Below are 10,787 nucleotides of genomic sequence, written 5' to 3'. Positions count from 1 at the left end.
GTCTGCAGAGTGGCTTCGCAATCAGAGACCCTGGCCCGTGGGTCCCCCAGCTCCCAACCATCAGTATCCCCATCGCAGACAGAAGCTTATCATTTTGCAGGAAAAACCCAACTGCATAGGCGTGAGTCTATGGGAACACTGGCTGTCTGCAGAGCAAAATGGGAACAGATTCTTTAGATCTGCAGAGCCTTCTGCTGCTTTACTGTGGAGGTGCCCTGACAGCAGGACGCCTCTGGGCATGTCTGGGCCCCTCTAGCCCGGCAACAGCTTGTTGACTGAATAGATGAAAGCACCCCCAATACTCATTTTCTGCAAATAATCCTCTGGCTGTAGTGGGGGACCAGACAAGCCCCCTCGGGCCCCTGTTCCCCTCCAGGTTTTTGTGTGTCAGGGACCAGGGTCAGGCTGAGCCAGGAAATCCCGTGCGAGGGGGCAACTGTGCCTTGTTCCCAGCGCCCCAGCTCTCTGGACGGTCAGGGGCAGCTTGTGAGTGACTGGCTGTGGCTCTGCAGAGCTGAGTGTTGCCTGAGGCCTTGGCTGTTTCCAAGGTCTCCCCACCTTCTCTGCAGCTGACACTGTCTCCCCAGATTCCTCCATCAAACACTTCCTTGAGGGACGGCAGATGCTGAAAGCAGTGCTCACTCTTCCTGCTCCTAGGCTGGCCCCTAGTTTAGAAAGCTTTCTGTGAACAGGACAAGGAAGACAAGCCGTCGTGCAGGGAGCCCTCAGGCTCATCCGTGTGGTTTTCTAGATAGTTCCTTTCCCCTGAATTCTCTCACTGGTGTCCCAGGGCTGTCTTTTCCTTCTCTAGTCCCCTCCTAAGCAGAAACAAAGATTCAATGGATCCAGGATCCTAGATGTAAGACTAGAATGGAGGAAGTGTCTGGAAAAACAGGGATGTGGGCGTGCAGGATGGAGGGGAAGTGATGGGGCTGATGTAGGCAAGATTGGTGTTCTCCTGGGGGCTGGGGAGGAGGGGTTTCCCTTTCTGGGTAACCAGACAACCAGCGCCCGACTGGGGAATGAGGGCTCTGCCTCCACCTGACTCATCACGAGGGCAGTGGGGGGACAACCCCGCCTCATCGAGGCGAAAGTCCAGAGGGGGTGGGATTGCCCTGGGTAGACACACAGCCACTGCCACACAATAAACTAAGAAAAACATTTGCAACGCAGATGACAAACAGAAGAGTGAAATCTTTTTGCATTTAAAGATCTTACAAATCATTGATCCTCCAGTAGGAATCATGAACCCTCCAACAGGAAAATAAACAAACCCCCACCCCCAAAACTCCAAAGAAATACAGTACAGTAGAAGCAATATATGTACAGTAAACTGTTTAACCCCATAAAAATGAAAAAAAGAAAGATAAAGTAAGATGCCTTTTTTGTGTGTGGCTTATCAGACCGTCAGAAATGATTTTAAAAGTTGCCTGCTGGGCTTCCCTGGTGGCGCAGTGGTTAAGAATCCACCTGCCAATGCAGGGGACACGGGTTCGAGCCCTGGTCTGGGAAGATCCCACATGCCACAGAGCAACTAAGCCCGTGTACCATAACTACTGAGCCTGCACTCTAGAGCCCGTGAGCCACAACTACTGAGCCCATGTGCCTACAGCCCGTGGTCTGCAACAAGAGAAGGCACCACAATGAGAAGCCCGCGCACCGCCGCGAAGAGTAGAGTAGCCAGAAGCAGAGAGGGATGAGTGAGTGATGGGTTTCTGGGCACAGAGAGGCAGCCGGATGACAGCAGATGAGAGCAGGTAAGACTCTCACTCACCAGCAGCTCTGCACTGGTGCCTCCCCTAAATGATCTCCTTTCGTGCACCCTCACCATAGTTTCGTTATGGCTCATTAAACAACGATAATTAAAACAAAATATATTAGATTTGTTTATCTTGGACTTCATAAGGGAATGAGGTTTGCAGCGGTGGTGGTGCAGATCTAGGACTTCAAGACCTAAAGATCAGCAGAGTAATTAAGGGGAAGTTGCCTTTGTCGTGCAAAGATGCACTTCTCAGGGGTAATGAACTCTCCCCTGGTTGTGGGAGTCCTAGCTGGGGTGGGGGAAGGGCCAGGGGCTGCCAGAAACTGGTCCAGCTAGGGGAGGAGCTGGAGTTTGTTGGGTCAGCAGAATGCTGTGCTCCAGGTGCTGTTCTAGACCCTGGGTTCCTCCACTGAGCTTGCACGGTAGGAGGGAGGTGGACCGATAAAACACACGAGAAGGTGTTGACAGCTAAAAAGGAAATTAGAGCAGAGAGTGAGTGGGGCTGTGGTAGCCCTGGGAGTCTTCTCTTGAAGAGATGACTTAGAGGTGGGAATAGATGTTGTGAGTGCCAGAGCCTTGAAGGTGTCAACTTAAAAAAAATGCTCAGCGTGAGAGTTGCCAGTTACGTTTTATTCGAGACAAAATGAGGACTGTAGCCCAGAGGCAGCATCCCAGGTAGCTCTTAGAAACTGCTCCAAAGAGGCAGCGGGGGAAGTTCAGCATATATGTGATTTTGGTGAAGGGGGAATACATGTAATCAAGCACATATTTTTTTTCTTTCTTTTTTCTTTTTTTTTAAGGGAAGGGGATACAAATACATTTTATTTAAATCTCAGAGGATGAGGTTACTTCAGCTGGATCTGAGTAACATCATATATTAGAAGATGCCTGATTTCCAGTAACAGAAATCTACATCAAACTGGCTTACGCAACAAGGGAATTTATTGGCCTCGATCATTGGGAAACCCCAGAGGCAGCTGCTTCAGGTACAATTGCATTGAGAGGTACCAACTTCCATAGGGGCTTTGATCGTCTCCATCTTGGGACTTTACTGTCTGCTATGAAGACTTCACTTTAAGGGTCGTTCTTCTCGTGAGGCAGCACAGACGGCGCCTGTGTACTCCAGGCTTCTGGACACTTTGTTGTCTCCTATCTCAGAACGCAAAAGGCTGTCTTATTTGGGTCATGTGCTCAACCCCGGGGTCAATTCCTCCACCTAGAGGGCAGCATGGTCTGGCCCTCCTGGGTCAGGAAGCATATATTTTTTTGTGAAATTTTCTGCTAGTCTCGTGCAGATTACTGCTAGTCAGGAGGAACAGTTGTCACCATGAAGGATTTTAGTGCTTTTCTAGATATGAGGAGATACAAGAATTGGGCTCATAAAAGTGGCTCCCGAAAATATCTAACTATCTGAAGACCTGTTCTGCCAGTTTTTCCCAGAGCACAGAGTGCCTCGTTTCTGCTCTCCACCTGAGCTCCTTTCTGGGGGTGTTGAAAGTCAGCAGCTGAAGCGGCACATGATTTAATCCTTGTAGAGGTGGATGGCACGTGTCAGTGGAAAATGCCAATTTGTAGTTGACGAAGCCTTCCCAGACAGAGAGGAGAGCCAGGAAGAGGGTGGTCAGACAGCTGGCCAGGCTGGGGTGGGGACTGGGTACAGGAGGGGCCTCTCTGATCGTCCCACGTGAGATGCCCCATTAGGACACCCCCAGCGTCCTCTTGCTCTTCACCCCCTGGCATGGAGGTAGACCACAAATTTGTATACTAAAGACCCTCTCTGCAGGCTGTGGACCCAGATGGAGCCAGAGGCAGAGGCAGCTGGGAAGTCCTGTTCTTGAGCTGGAGCTACGTGTGAGGCCCGGGGTGCAACCCCAGCTTCATCTGCAGTGCCCACTTGAAGGAGAAGCTGGGCTCCTGCAGTGGGAATCAGCTCCCTCCATCCACCTGTCCATCCTGAAACCAGAAGACATTTGCATATTCTGAGCCCTCGCTCTGTGCCAGCCCTTGGTGGGAGCAGGCAACATACAGGTAAATCAGCCGGGCCTCCAGCTGTGGACGTGAAGCTGTCTGTACAGGATTTTGAGCTGAAGAGGAAGGAGCTACTGTCTTTGCAGTTTGGTGCCACCTGGTGGCAGTTTTTGGCTCCGGCTTACATCAATGGGGGCGAGTCTGGGTTGGGGGGCTCCATGGGACCTCAGGATAACAGCAGCAATCTCAGACGTTGCATAGTCAGTTGGTAACACTTCGCCAGCCCAGTCTGAGGAAATTGGGCTGGGAGAACTGGGGACACAGAGAGCCCTCCCCCATCGCCTTTTCTGCTCCCCAAGATGGGGTTGCCTAGGGTTTTCCCTTCCTGCCTTCCTCCCACTCCCTCTGCTCTCCTGTTAATCTGGGCTTCCATTTTCATGGAGTCTAAAGTACTGACCTGTGAACCAGGGTGTATGGCCACTCTGTAGGGGTGTAAGCAGAGTGCCCCAACTGCTGGTGGCAGCCCCTGGTGGTGGAGGAGCCGAGTGGGTTCAGGGAGTCCTGAGGACCCCTGCTAGATGTCCCTGCCTTAGGGAGAAATCAGCCAGTGGCCTATAGCGTATTGACTCCCCTGGCGTTTGGCATCCTGACTATCTTCCCCCTCAGCCTGGGAAAGAAAGCCCTGATCTCATGCCTGTCCCAGGACCTGCCTCCGCCGCCTTCCAGTCCCCACCCCAGTGTCCTTTGGCTTCAGGTTTCCTGATTGTGACCTCTCTCCCCAGGCAGCCTCGCAAGGGTGTGTTTGGGGGATCAGGGGCTTCCATCCAGACCTTTGTCCCGTGGTCTGTGAGTTCTCGCCGGCAGTATCTGACTTTCTGGACTGTCCCTGAGACCCTGATTGGCTCCAACGTTTCCACCCGCGACTAGAGGGGGCTGACGCTGGCCTGTGGGATTTGCGTTACTGATGTGGTTTTCATTTGGTGGTTATGCCCACTGACGTCTACTACCCATGCAGGCCGGTCCCCTTGTTAAAGGATGGAGAGCTGAAGGTTGCTCAAAATGGAAGGGAAGCCAAAAAGGAAAATATGCACGTGGGTATGGGCTTTCACAGAATTGGGAAGAAGTACAAATGACTCTCGGGAATCTTCAGTATGCTTATTGTTTGATCAATAAGAGAACACTGAAAAGTTATCTTAAGAGAATAACAACGGCTGTATGAATGTTCCACAACAGTCCCCCAAATGAAACAGCACCGTGACAGATACTGACAGCTGTCTCCCAATAGCCACTCTCCTTTCTCCAATGGTAACAGACCCTGTGATATTTATCTGGGCACACGGATGTCTCCCTAACAGCTGGGTGGAGCCACAGTCTTGGCCAAGGGGATGAGAGCAGAGGTAACATGTGCACCTTCCAGATGCTGGAAGGGCGATGCCCTCCAGTGAAGGGTGTGCCACCCACCCTCCTTCTCTACTCTCCCTGGTGGCTGTAAGGCAGACATGGAGAGGGGTCCTCTTGGGCCATGTGGACAGGGCCTCATTGAGGGATAGTGGAGAAAGCAGGGCCACCATACCAGAGTGGACATCCTCACAAGAGGGAAACAGACTGTCTTCTTAAAGCCACTGTTATGTGTCTCTATCACAGCAACTGAACATATATCCTAACTATGTGTAGAACCACTAAGAATATTGTGGAAGAACATTTAATGACATAGAAAGACATTCACAATATATTGTTAAGTGAGTAAGAAACTACAAAACCAGGTAGTGATATGATCCCACTTTTTTCTTTAAAAAGTATGCATAAAATAAATTCATGTAAAATATCTGTAAGCTCTATAATGAAATGTTAATAATGGTTCTCTTAGGTTGTGAGATTGTACATGTTTTTAATTTCATTGCTCTATGTGCTTTTTAGAAATATCTTAACATTTAATTTAATTCATTGATTGATTTATTTTTCCTTTAGACAACTTTTTCTGAGGAGCAGAAAAAAAAGGAACGTCAGCCATAAACCTACCACTTTAAAAAAATCTATCCAGGGTTCGTAAGTTCAGATGCCTTCAGATGTCAGATAGAAATCATCATTGTGTGAAGTGCCCAGTGTTACAAGGGGGCAGGATATGGACCTTGATCAGTTGTGTTCCATACAATCGTTTTCACATTTTAAAGAAAATAAAACAAAGCCAATATCAATTCAGATTGAACAAAAAAATTTTCACCACAATAGCCAGGTGGCCACCCCTTCAGAAAGTAAAAAATGGGGGTCTCCTCCTCTTCCCCCATTCTTCACTCGTGCCTCCCCACATCCAAACACTATTTCTTGGTTAAAAGGGTGAAGGTGGTGAGAGGTCAGAGTCCACACAGACACTCTTGGGAGAGTTACAGCAGAGAGGGAAGGAGATAGGCATCCCTTGGATAGGACAGAATTTAGTATAGGGAGAGGGACAGAGAGAGAGAGGAGAGAATGCGAAAGTGGAAGGGCTACTACCCATTCCCCACCCTCACCCCTCTTTAGTTTTATGAAAGGGAGCTCACGCAGGCTAACCTCCACCGCCACATCTACAGAGCCTTTGACCATTTCATAAAGTGCTTCTTCTGAGACGGGAATCATCTCTCCATTGTAGATGGGGAAGATGATGTTCAAAAAGCTAAGAGGACCCAGGAGCTGGAAAGGGGCACCAGGGATTTCGGACACGAAACACCACGTACATTCTATACTGCAGGCTGTGGAGTGGGCGGAGCAAAGGCTCTAGAATGGTTTGTGAGTAGAGTCAGGCAAAACAGCCCAGGAGAGCGCTTTCATCCTGTAAGATTGGACGGAGTGTCTGATTTGCTTGTGACCATCTTGGAGGTGACTGCTTGTACTGTTCTAAGGCCCTCAGCAACATTTAGTAAGAGATTCAGGAGAGAGGAGTTGGTTGATTGGCCCTTGATTCATGTACTTATTTTTGTCCTGACTTGTCCCAGGGAGCATCGAAGGACACGGCCCAGCACTTGAAGGGAGAGGTGTTGATCGCCAAATGCTCTGTTCATGTCCTCTTGGACTTGAGCCCTAGATCTCATTTTATTCTCATGCTTTCTTTCTTGCATGTCGATTAGGTGCCAGGCATTGGGCTAAGGGCTTAAGAATATCGTGATGAGCCCACTCTGACCTGTTCTCTAACTTCGTGGCATTTAGTCTACTTGGGGAGATAATGTTAGTAAAAAAAAAAAAAATCACACAAACGATATTAAAAGGTTTAAGCACAGTGAAAGAAAAGACATCTATCTCTTTTCTCTTGCCCACAGCATAAGGCTGGCACAAACACGGTTCTCTGTGAGAATCTGTTGGAGGAGTGAGAGGTGAAGGAGAAGAGGAATGTTGGAGCTACAGGATAGCATCAGGGAAGCTCTGATGGGGCCCTCCACCTCCCCGGCAAAGCTGAGGCCTCATCCATCCCTGCTTCAGCTGTCCTCCTGCAGCAGCTGGGCTCAATCTCTCTGGCTGGGATTCTGGGCCACACGGCTGCAGGACTGGGGGGCAGCCTTGGGCAGCAGGAGTCCTCTCCAGGGGTACAGCCTGTCGCTGGAGGCTGGGCTTTAGCAAGCTCTGCTATTATGGTTATGAGAGGCTTTCCTGACACACCTACCTTCTCTATCCCTGGATCTTGTGTACAAGTGCATCCCCTGAATGCACCTGGCACGAAACTGGTACTCCACAGCTATTTGGAGAATGAATGAAGACGCGGATGGATAGACAAGTACATGGAGGATGCCCCCAGTTGTATCAATAGTCAAGCTGAGCCTTGCCCATCACCAGGCTGGCCTGTGGGGCACTGTGGGCTGCTTGGTGACTGGACTGAGAGGTGGGAATTGCCTGCACCAGCCTTGCTCAGACACCAGTCAACGTCATTCAATAAATATTTATGTTGGGATTTAAATGTGCTCTGAGTCTGCCTTTGAGTGAGGCTGAGGCCAGCAGGAGGGAAGGGAGGCAATAGGACCGTACCCTTGGAGTGTGCTGAGAATTTCTGCTGTATATACATATGGTCTCTCCATGCTGGGCAAGGCCATGGTGAACTGAGTCACAAAGGGAGAACCAGACAATGTGAGCAGAGCTGTGGACTGGGTGTGGGGCTGGGGGCAGCATCCTGGAGAAGGAGGGGAGGGTGTAACCATGGACACGAGTGGGCTGATCAGAGGGAACAGGAGGTTCCTAAAGATCCCGGTTGGGAAGGGTGTCACAGAGAAGTCACAGTTATAGAGTGCCTACGCTGTGTGTGTGTGTGTGTGTGTGTGTGTGTGTGTGCGCGTGTGTGTGTGTTTGTGTGCGTGTGTGTGTGTGTGTGCGAGAGAGAGGGAAAGAGAGAGAGAGAGAGAATAAGGCATTGATGTCCTGATGGTTGGCCAGATACTGAAAGGCAGGCATTGTCAATCCTGCTTTGCAGACAAGGAAAGGGGGTTTAAGAAGCCAAAGTTAACCCCAAGTCTGCTTGATTGCAAGCCTACGCCCCCTCCCACCGTAGATGTTTACAGAATTCAAGTCTATTAAAAATTAGAAGGCTTTCATTGTGCTTACTGATGTTCATGTTGTAAACATATTTCGTTTCTTTAATAGTCATTTCAATTAAATTCTGCACATTTATTAAACATTTAGCATGGGCAAACGACTGTGTATTTTGTTTCAGGAGAAACACGTCTCGTTAAAGAGGGCACAGCCAAGAGCACTGGGCTTGGGGCTGGGGGATGGATTCCAGTCTTGCTTCTGTTGATCACCAGTTCCTCCAGTTGCCATCTCCTCACTCCTCCTCTTAACATTCTGCGCCTCTGTTATTTTATTCTCACGGACAACTGTTTTACACCAAAGACCTGACCTTGAAAGTTATTTGTCCTAAAGGTTTACTGGTGAGATAATTTAGATCTGGAGACAGATCTTTCTTCTATTTTTGGCTGGATCCTATTTGAGATTTCCTTGGATTGGCTTCTTTTTCTTATCGGCAACTTATTATGATGTCTTTAATAATAGCCGGCTGGAATTAACAACTAAATGTTCCTAAAATGATCTCGCTCCAAGTCAGAGACTCCAGTAAATCCCGCAGAGTAGTCCTGGATGTTGGGATCTTAGAAACAGAATCCTGCGGGTGCACCTCTAGGCTATATCCCAGACTGTGGTCCAGCTCCCTGAGATTTTTCACTGTAGCTGAAACTGGAAAGCAGGAGGCTGAAGGCTGTTGTTGAGCCTTGTCAGGTCTCTTGGTTTCTGGTGTGATGGCCTGAACACTGGGGACCGAGGGGAAACTGGGTCCGTGGCCTCTGGGGAGAGAGGCCGCTTCTGCATTTGAAGCCGCGTAAGGATGCAGGAGTATGGGAGCCCCTCCTTCAGCTGGGGGTGGGATGTATTCTGAGAGCTGCCCTTCCAAAGAGCTCTCTAGGACAGAGGAGGGAAGACCCAGTGAATCCAGTGCCAAACTGGCCAGATGGTGTCAGTTTCCCTTCTCCCTGCTACCCCATCTCATTTCCTAGCCAGAATCTCTAGTGGCTGGCTCCCAAGGCCAAGAAATCTGTTCTGTATCTCCTGTGCCTAGCACAGAGCGGGTGCTAGATAAGTGTTTATAGAAGTGGACTGAACTAGACTCTGAAACTCCAGGGGCTGTGGACTTAGTTTCCCTCAATACAGCCCTTTCCCATCCTAACATTTGATAAGAATACATTATCAGTTGTGAAATTATGCTAGACTCGCACAGAATTTATGTCAGGGGTAGGAAAGTCAGATGTCTGCAGGAACCAAGTGTGTCACACAGATGTGAGAGGTGACCTGGAGGAAAGTAGTGCAGAATAGTGGGGCCTATGGCTAAGTAGAGTTGACATGCCCAGTCTAAAGGCACTCAATTTGAATTTTTAAAAAACTTCTGTTGGCCAAATAAAATACCTCTGATACAGCTTAAAGGCCCTTGGTTTAGGTTTTCTAGTCAAATAGTTGTGTGCTGTGTAAAACTCAACAAACCAAGCAATGAAGCATGAAGAGAAAAATGTAAGGAAATAAGCATGGCAGACTGGCAGACGAGTAGGAGGGAGAGCCACAGAGGAGCTCTCCCCATGGTGGTACTGCTTTGGCCCAAGGTGGGCTCATCTTGGAGACAGCCAGAAGAGGCAGATGCCATCTTGTAAGTACCCAAAGCAGCTCAGGGTAGCATCTCTCCAGGAGTGTGGCCCCCTAGCGGGCCATAGTAGTGACAAGATAATAATAACAATAGTGGTAGTAGAACAGTTGTAGCTAATGACTGGTTGTTAGGTGCTGGGCATTCTTTTCAGTTCCCTACCTCCCCCTTAATTAAAAGAAAATAGACTATTATTTTTCAGAGCAGTTTTTGATGCACAGTCTCCCCATTACCAACATCCCCCATCAGATGTTACAGTCAATGAACCTACATTGACACATCATAGTCAGCCAGAGCCCAGAGTCTACATCAGGGTTCATCCTTGGTGTTGTACCGTCTATGGATTTTAACAAAAGTATAATGACATGTATCCACCACTGTAACATACAGAATATTTTCTCTGCCCTAAACCCTCTAGCACTGTTTTTAATCTGCCCACCAGCACTTGATGTAAGCATTTTGTTTTGTTTTGTTTGTTTTTTGCGGTACGCGGGCCTCTCACTGTTGTGGCTCCTCCCGTTTGCGGAACACAGGCTCCGGACGCAGGCTCAGAGGCCATGGCTCACGGGCCCAGCCACTCCGCGGCATGTGGGATCCTCCCACACCGGGGCACGAACCCGTGTCCCCTGCATCGGCAGGCGGACTCTCAACCACTGCGCCGCCAGGGAAGCCCCGATGTAAGCATTTTTATCCCCCCTTCACAGAGAAAGTCACGGGGGTCCTGAAGGAGTACGTGACCTGCTCAAGCTCACCTTTCTCATGAGGGCTGGAGCCTGCTTGAGTGAAGGCAAGTATGCACAGACTCTTCAGGAAGCAGGCCTGCCTCAGGTGTAATGCTTTCTTACCTCATGAAGATCAGGCAGACTGGAGCCAGCTTTGAGATTCCCTGAGAGCCACATGAGAATACACTTTGTCCTG

This window comes from Phocoena sinus, chromosome 16, assembly GCF_008692025.1.
Source record: "Phocoena sinus isolate mPhoSin1 chromosome 16, mPhoSin1.pri, whole genome shotgun sequence".
Classification (NCBI taxonomy): domain Eukaryota; kingdom Metazoa; phylum Chordata; class Mammalia; order Artiodactyla; family Phocoenidae; genus Phocoena; species Phocoena sinus.
The sequence above is the reverse complement of the archived record's forward strand: the minus strand, read 5'-3'. Positions refer to the sequence as shown.